General features: G+C 42.7%; 1 protein-coding gene across 1 annotated transcript in view; it reads left to right on the forward strand.

Annotated features, from left to right (window-relative positions):
* The window catches only part of LOC103354903 (alpha-1,6-mannosylglycoprotein 6-beta-N-acetylglucosaminyltransferase B-like), a 126,652-nt gene that overhangs the window by 81,089 nt on the left and 36,173 nt on the right, over positions 1–9,390 (forward strand). The gene's annotated exons all lie outside the window — the stretch shown is intronic.

The following is a 9,390-nucleotide window of genomic DNA, read 5'->3' on the forward strand; positions in this document are numbered from 1 at the left end:
ATCTCTCTGCCTTGTGTGTGCTTGAGTTTGTTGTGTTTCACCTCCTTTTTAGTATATTTTTTTTCCCTTTCTAACAGCACCTGCAGTTGCTTTCTGTTAAATGATTGTGTGGGTGCCAAGTCAAAGACCTTGTAGTTGAAGGTTTTTAAGAAAGTCGGTAGTAATGTTCTTTGCCATTTCAGCTAAGAAAACATGTATATTCCCTCAACATTTCCATTCTGGCAGAGTAAATATGTGGATGTGTGAGTGGTCACAGGAGGGTTTTTTTTTTTTTCTTTTGATTTATTCTGAGATGCTTCTGTTTTCCATGAAAAGGCCATAAGAAGTCAGAGTCTTCTCTGTGCCTCATAAACTTTTATTCCCTCTCTTTCGCTTTTTCTCCCCATGTCTCCCCCCCGTCTGTCACCCACCATCAACCTGACTCCCTCTCCGTCCGCCATCATTAAAGTGAAGCCTAGAGAGAAACTGGAGTCACTGACCTCAGTTCAACTCCTTCTCCTCCACAGACCGGCTATGAGCTGCTTTATTATACCCGCCTCAAGCAAGACGTGAGCACACACATGCACACCTAACCTCTTTGAAAACCCCCCCAATCTTGCTTTCCTTGCTTCTGTCTCACAATTAGGCTGTTATCGCTTTCCTTAGATTGCTGTTTTATCTTGTTTTTTTCCTAACTTTAGTGCTCCTCTGTTCTTTCCGACTTGCAAGCAAGCAACTCTGCAGGTTTAGAGGGAAACAACTTGTAAAGCAGCTGACTCCAAACATTATTATACAATTGGCTGTAAATGTGTGGTGGTGGGTGGGATGAGGGTGGGGGGGCGCGTTTCCTATTAAAAATATCTAAACTTTGAGCTATGAAGGGGTGTGTGTGTATCCGATCTCTTTATTCGAGGGAACCTGCTGAGGTGTGTGAAACTGAGGTAGCTCCGTCTCTAAGAGAAACTGCGGCGCATTAACATTAATCAGTTGCTGGAGTGTGTTTATGTGTGTTTGGCTCATGTGAGAAACGGTGTCAGCTCGTCTCTTTGTTATAAACTGGAGCGTACAAATGAGTGGTACGCTCACTCTGCTCCGTCTGCTTTGAGCGTCTGAGTTAGCAGAAACAAACCGCTGGCGAACTCTCCTCTCCTCGTTTCCTTTTCCACTCCTCCCCTTTTTTGCGTCCTCGTCGTTTCATTCCTCCTAACCTTTCTTTCAGTCGTCTCCCTTTATCTCCCGGTTTCTCCCTACAGCTGTTCCCCTCTAAGCTCACATCAATGTGCTTGTTAGCGACTTCCCAGATTTTTTAGAGCATTTCATCACCCTCTACCCTTCCTTATAACCCCTCACACACACACACACACACACACACACACTGCAGTGGAACACACACTTGGTAATGACTTACTATATCCTTTGTCTCAAATTTAAAGAACTGAGGGGGGAAAGAAGAAAAAAACAGTGGTGGCCTATGGGTGACTTCTTTTTCATTAGTGCTGTTTCTTTGACTCACATCTCTGCATGACATTACCTCTAATTGGTGTACGTGACACAACTGGGACTCGGAAATACAAATAGGACAAACTGCTGCTGATGCTTCTTTAGCTGATTTAGCACAATTGTCAGTGTATATGAATGTGTGCTGGTGCAGTTATCCTTGCACAAAAAAAGTGTATTTTTAGACCTTTAACACGTGGACAGAGATGAATAAAGCCTTCATCATAAGTCGTTATTTTAACTGAATGTTACATGAGACAATATATGTAAAATACTACCTTCCTTAAAAACAGTTAATCATCAAAATTCTCTGAACCTATGAGACCGTGCTGCTGTTATATCCACTATTAATTCCTGTTTCCCAAAACTCTCCTTTGTATAAAACGCCATCCATCTGCAGTAATGTCCCAGCATCCACAATAAAACCTGCACTTTCTTTTTACAGCCCCTTTTCACAGAGAGAAACCAGCATTATGTGAGGTCTGATGTTCCCAAATGGTATCCAGGCATTTTTAATGCTTGTATTCAAACTTTTTTGCTTTTCCAAAGTATAACAATATAAAAGTTTCTGTTGGTTCTGAGGAAAAAGAAGTTTCACTACGAACAATTTTGACCCATCAAGTCTTTTTTTTTTTTGCCATTGTGTGCAAGCAAAGTAGTCATTTTAAGAGAGAGAGTGGTAGCCGTGCAGTGAGCAGCATAAATGCAGTTTCCGGGTCGGTCTTTATACGTCCTCAGTTGTCTGACTGGAGGAGAGGCTAAGGGAGGTCAGTCTCTGTTAGCTGTAGGGCCAAAACAGTTAGCTCTGGCTGAGTAAAGTGAGGCGAAAAACAAAAGCTAGATGGAAAGGTACAGCAAGGGGATGCTTGTGAGACCAGATGTGTGTGTGTTTCTTCATCTCAGACTGAGGCACTGAGGAGTTTTCCATCCACTTTTTTATTGGAGAACGGAAACAGGGGAGGAGAGCTCCGGCACTGAATGGTCTCCGAAGCCGAGAGAAACATTGAATCAAGCTCCGGTAAAACTGCCGCTATCGGCCGTTTATCAGCTGCCTTTCCTTCACCGAGCTTTTATTTCTCACAAGACGTCGCCTCGGGCAAACAGAAAAGGAAATAGACACAGTAGAGAAGTTGTGCAGTAATCTCTTGTAGTAACAAATCTGGTTTCTCCTAAAAATGCGTCTGACCTATTCCAAACCTCCTCCTCACAAAGTACAGGGGTCGCAAGCATATCTAAGTGATGATGATAGAACCAAACCATCTGAGAAGTGAAGAGATGGAAAATTAATGGAGATAGGTTGGCCAACTCAGTAAAATAGAACCACATTAGCTTTTAAACTCCAGTCAAGCAGTGGAGGCTTTATAAGTCAAACTAATTGTGAAATAGTTTAAATTTGTTCAACTTTCTTTTTGGAAAAAGTGATTCCCCCCAAAAAGCCCTGAAGCTGTTAATCTTTGCCAGTATTAAATAAGAGAGGAAGACAACATGTTCAGTGTATTTTCAGTGTTTGTTTAATGTAACCAAAGCATATTTGTAATACCTTTTAGGTAGATGGTGTGACTTCTGTACTAACAGTAGTTCTTTTACCCAAGTGAAACAAGCAAACGCACCGAGATTGGACACTTGTAGGAATAATATTTTTGGAGCTAATACACAGTCACTGCTAATTTTGACTCCAGAACAATTGGTATCCCATATTTCTCTGTCTAAGCTTTAAAATGACTACATCACTGCATCATTCTTACTTCGGACAGTTTAACCTATTAAAACACTTTTTCTTTTAAGGGTTGCACACAGGCACGGCTTTTAAACGACTGAGTGAGACAGCAGAAAAGAAAACTTTGCGCAAGATCCGGCACAATGTCATAAATACTGTAGGGTGCAGCTGAAAGACCTGAATCTATTCTTGGGTTAAGAGAAATAATGAACCCTGGCTTGAAAGATTATGAACCACATAATGGTTTTTAATTGGTTCTCGGTGCAATGGAGCATGACCACTACTGATAAATGAGTGTGCAGCACCTGCAGTGCAAGCACACAGTCATCAGTTTGGATGTTGGGAAAGTACGCAACCATGCATTAAAAGAAAATATCAATAGTTACATCGTCATTTAGTCGTCGGAGCGTCGTAAAATTGAACAGTTGGGAGAAGATTGCGGATGTTCTCACGTCGTGACTTCTTATTCTGAGTTCCCCCGACTGTTTATTCAGCCTTTTATCAGTGATTTATGATGTGGATAACAGCTTTGTCTGAGTTTTTGGTCAGTGTCAGCTCTCTATTGTTTATCTACCTATTAGAACATTTAATATTATCTCGGGTAAGTTAAATGACATTGAAACCAGGCACACCAATTTATCACATCTGTGCCTAGCTCTGCTAAAATTGGGTCAAAAACCTCTTATTATTTTCCGTGAACAAACTTGGCAGTGCTTGTTAGCTGCATCAGAACCATTGTTGTCTCTACTTTTGTTGAAAAGAAAGACCAGCTGAGTTGAGCAAAGTCAAGCATAATTAGGTTTGGTGGCTACACGCTCCATCCTTGGAGCTGTTAATGGTTAACACAAGAACCCAAAACATTTCACTCAGTGACGCTGTCAGCATCTCCTCTTCCTAATGACTTAGAAAGGGATGGGCTGTCAACGCCAGGCTCAAGCTGGTGTCAGTACACCTGATCTTTCTTTGCCCTCTACAGGAGAAAATTGGGCCATTTTAGGGCAGCCAGCCTTGAAATTAGTCTGAGCAAGGAAAGGTGTTGATTTCACTAAATCTAAATAGATTGCTGTCTCTTCTCTCACCTGTACTTTTGTCTTTGATTTCCCACTTTGTCACGCTGTAGCCTTTACCTCTCACTGTATCTCCGGTTTATGCAGCAAATTCCAGTAATATCTGAGCTCGAGCACAGAGAGTCGGTTATAAAACACGCTGACGGTTCCTTTTGTTAATGCCGACAGTGCCGGCGCAGACAAACGCTGCTCAACCAGCTTCTTCACAGACAAAAGGACATTGTGTTTCTGCTCCATTTGTGTGATGAGGAAATGTGAATCCATAGCATCTCTCTCCTACAGAAACTACATTCTGGGTTTTTCACTATGTTTTATTCTTTAGTTAAAAAAAACAAGAATGTGATGGACTGCAATGTGCAGCTCTTCCATTCTGTTCTCACATCTGTTGTGCTGTCATTTCAGCCAAAATAATTTATTTGGAAAATTCCAACGAGTTCTCCCAATCAAACAGCGCAACAGCACTCAAATGACTTTGTTTGTAATTTTCCTCTTTCAAAGGATTTATAAGCTTTTTCCAGTCTCACCCAACACCTCATTGTGCACAGTTTCATACAGGCTGTTCCAATAGTCAAAATGATTTCGATGAAACCGTTAATTCTTCTTAATTATCTATTCAGCTCCCTTGTATTGTGCTCTGAAAAGACATGATGAATTTTAAATACTTTTTCTAAAAAATTCTGTTTCGATGAATTCCGCTCATTTACAGACCTGCACAACCTTGACAAGAAAAAAAAAATAGAAATAAAAAGAAAAAGTTCATTTTATTTTGCTTGGGAGGAGATGGTGCTTCTGAGTGGGAGGAAAAAAAAAACTGAAGCCTGAATCCCCACAAAACAATAGCACCCTAAAAAATTAATACACATTACGCTAAAAATCCATCTATTGCTGGCAAAGTGTTTTTTATTCGCCGATTTTCTGATTTCCTAAACACTGAAAACCCTGTGCACAATGGCGTAACAGATGATGTGACTGTGAGCTTGTGCGTGACAGTTTCTCTGTCTGATCCCGTCTGGGATAATTAAGAAATAATAATTAATAAATCATTAATGAAGCTGCCACTTAAATTGCACGCAGCACGTCTCTTACTACGCAGTCACACAGATGGATCCTGCTGCTGCTGCTGCTGCTGATGCTGCAGATATTCTGACAAACTGACAGAACTTCACTGGGACTGTTAAGATTTTGACCACACAAACTGTGTCTTCTACACAAAATGCATTTAATTGGATGCATATTGATGCATAAACATGAACAGAAACCTCTGACTTAGTCTTGTGCATGCAAAGTCTGTTTCACCTATGGCACCTAAAGGAATGGCTTTGAGGCTTCTTCTTGTTTGGTGTGAGATTAGCTGGGGCAGTACGAGGGCATGAGATGGAGCGTAAACGCAGGTGTCTGGTGCCAAATGCGTAAAAGTTTAGCGCTTATAGCTGGATGCTAAAGTAGCAAGACGTACTCTGACGATGCCTGTTTAATGTACAGTCCTTTGTGTTTCATGCTTCTTAGCACTTGATGTAAAATGCAGCATTAAGTTTGCTGGCAGTTGACCATAAATCATACGACTGGAAAATTGTATTCCGACCTGAAGGTGGTGCAAATCAAAGAGCAACCCCTCTCCACTAGAGTTATATTTTGGCCTTTTCTCCATTCCAGTCATTTCAGCGTCACTTTAACTCTCTGCCACTTTGTCTTTCCACTCCGCACGGCTTCATCAGCTCCTCGCGTGAACAAAAAGCCTGTTAATTAACACTCGAAGCCGGTCGGCTCCAAGCGACAGTCGCTGAAGGAAACAGGTGTCGCTGGAAAACTCTTGTTTCGAGCACCAGCGTGTGTTTGCTGAATCTAATTCCAGGTGCGAGCTGGAATTCAAGTCAGCCGGCTGAGTGCGGCTCCAGAAGGTCGATGGTCGACAACACGCATCAATAAAAATTAGTTCTCAGTGGGTGCTCTGCCCTGTCAGCGGTGGTAATACTAATGAGTTCACTTACACGCCGCGTGTGCGTGCGGTGGGATGTGGAACAGCACTTGAATCGACACATCCACTTGACTTCAGATGATTTGCGAGCGTGAGTGTTTGTTCCTGCACACTCATCCATATGTGTGCGTTCGCGTTCGCACTTGAGCAAAAAAAAAAAAAAAAAAGAAGAAGAGGCATCTGCCTGCTGTATCACTCGACTGGCACTCTGCGTCTGTTTTATCCCTTCCTGAGTGCCGGTGGCAGGTTGCAAAGTAGATTTTTCTGATCTGCACCATGTGTGAGAGCGTAATGATATGTACATCTGCCAAAGTATCTATTTACACACTCATTTCCAATCATATGTGTGTGTGTGTGTGTGTGTGTGTTGTGGTCTCTCACATCCCGTGACTGTGTGTGTGCATTTTCAATTCCCTCGACTTCCTCCGTCAGAACCAATCCCGACTCTTATTCTTCTTGATTTAGCGGGATTAGATCAAAAGTTGCTGACGGAGGGGGAAAGAGCCGCTTGGCTGACGTCTGGGGAGACAAAGCAAGAGCAGGCTTTATTAGCGCGCCGTGCATATGCAATTTGAATGTGTGTGTGTATGTGTGTGTATAAATACGTTTATCTGTCAGACCCCGGAGCCTATACAGGTGTTTTTTTTTTTTTTTCATTCTTCTTGTAAGCTGCTGTGTCTCTTTCTAACTTACACACTTCCTCTCTGAGGTGCTGATATCCCCTATTCTTCCAAATCCCTACTTTGCCTGCTTAATCTTTCCATGCAGTATTACCTGACTTCTCTCTCCTCTCTTGACCCTCCCTCTTCTTCTTCTTCTTCTGTTTTTTTTCCTCTTCTTCTTCTTCTTCCCCCCTTTGCGACTAACTTGTCACTTTTTTCCCCTTCACCTTGCTGCCCCATCTCTCTCTCTCTCTGTGTGTCTCTAATACTCCCTCTCCCCCAACTGTAGCTCTTCATCTGAGAATTTTATTATCTCTGACAGGAGTGTTGAATTTTTCCTCTTCCTTCTTTCATCTCTGATTCATCCCCTCCCTCGGCTGCACCCTCTCCCTCACTCTCTCTGTGTGTGTGTGTTGGTGTTTATGATGCCTTGCGGGTCCCTTATCTGGTGCACCCTGCCTCGGCTGATAACTGGGGCCTGTCAGCTGCAGCGAGCACGGCCGCATGTGTGTGTTCGGGTGCACGCGGCCGCTCGTGAGTAAAAGATTGTGTTGAATGGTGCGTGCATATTTTCTTGTGTGTGTCAAGTAGGAGAAACTTTGCAGTTTGCTATCCCCTGGGTGTAATCAGTGGCGAATGTGAAAACAGATGATTACATGGATATTTGAGTGTTTGATTACGCTGCGTGTGAGTCCGTGTGTGTGTGTGTGTGACCAACGATCATTTAATTGAGCTGAGAATTAAGAACATATTTACCTTTTTTTTTAGACTTTTCCTGCTATGTTCTACACTAGCATATGACTATAGACATGTAAGAACACATCCACGCGTCAGAGAGGTCACCTCTTGACACATGAAGCGAGGCTTGTCGTCCTATTGGGAGCGTAACGCTGCTTTGAGCTGCCTCCGGGGTCCACACATAACAGGATCAAACCGGCGTTGCACGATTTTGTCGTCATGTCACGGTGATAAACTTAACCGAATTCAAATCTGCGAGTTTAAGGATGAAACTTTTTGATGTTACCTTATGCAACACCGAGGCAACATTTTTTATATTTTTTTACCATTTCATCTCCGCGCAGCGCTTCTGTGAAATTGTTTACAGCCAGTTATAAACATGTTACAGAATTTCCATAGCGAGCGACACGGTTTCATTGTGTCTGAAGATCTGAAGCTGAATGTGGACGAACAGTTTGTGTTCTTTTTGGTAAAAGAAGTTGCAGAAGATGTGCAAACTGTACATGCTGGACTGCAAAGCTGTCAAGAACTCATGCTGATCAGAACAAAGTGGACACAAATGCTCAACACAGACAGGTTCGGGTCAACGAGGCAGGTTTATTACCAGGCAGGGTTTGGTACACAGGAGATCAGGCAGAGGTATCCAAAACGAGAGGTGAAAGAAACAGAAACGAGGTCGTACGCAAACAGACTATGACTTGACGATGGCGATGAAGAAACGCTGGGACGAGGACCGTGAACAAACTGGAAACGAGACTGCTACAACCCGGGGAAAAGGGAAAGTAACAGAACCAGATGTAATTGGTTTTAAAAGTAACAATTCTTTATTTACAGGAGTTTGGTGATACAAAAAACTGAGGAAACAGGGCATAAAGGTGCTCTCTAACTTAAATACCCAAACAACAGCTCTTATAACTAAAAACCAGCTGCCAAACAAAACAAAGGAAAAACCAAGTTCAAGTGAATAACAAAAAGGGTTCAAAATCAACGTATACCAAATCAGCAGCTACTTTACTGGAAATAAAAAACAATCCCTACTGAGCCCTGTTCCAGAACAGTTTTAGGAAAAGAAAGTGCCTCTACATAAAAAGTTCTCCTGTGAAATCAGGCCCTGGTGCTCTGTTATACAGCCGCCCCGTCAATTTGGACTCCTCCACTTAAATAGGCCGCTGTCATCAGTTGGCGGGTCTTGATTGGAAGTCCCGCGTGATTGGCCTGGCTCCGCCCACGTGCCCTGGCCCAATCCACAACCGGCAACGGCACACTGAAATTTCCATTAAAAAAAAGACACAACAAAGAAGGAAGGGCCGGCAGAAGGGCTGTAACAGAGACTGTGAGACAAACCAGGTAATATAAACGAGGTAATGAGGGAAGATGGCAAACAGGTGAAGGAAAACCATCAGGGAGCAGGTGTGACGAGACGGGGGCAGGAAGTGAATCTACGACAGAGACAGTGATTTCAAAAAAACAAACAGGAAAGACGAGACATAAAATGTGCAAACATAAAACCATAGACTGTATAAAAGATGGACGTAGCATTCGGGCCTGAAAAATGGAGTCAACCCAGAAGTGTCAAAAACCTGCAGTATCACTACGTCCACTAGTCCTGGCTCCAAAAAGCCCTGGCTCCCATAGACATACACAGATCACGAAATACCGCATTCCTACAGCTCAGGATTTGTTTCTTATTAGTTTTCATAGTCAAATCCAGAGATCAGGTGGCCAATCTGAAAATAAATCAATACTGAATTTTTA

This window comes from Stegastes partitus, unplaced genomic scaffold, assembly GCF_000690725.1.
Source record: "Stegastes partitus isolate 25-593 unplaced genomic scaffold, Stegastes_partitus-1.0.2 Scaffold124, whole genome shotgun sequence".
Classification (NCBI taxonomy): Eukaryota; Metazoa; Chordata; class Actinopteri; family Pomacentridae; genus Stegastes; species Stegastes partitus.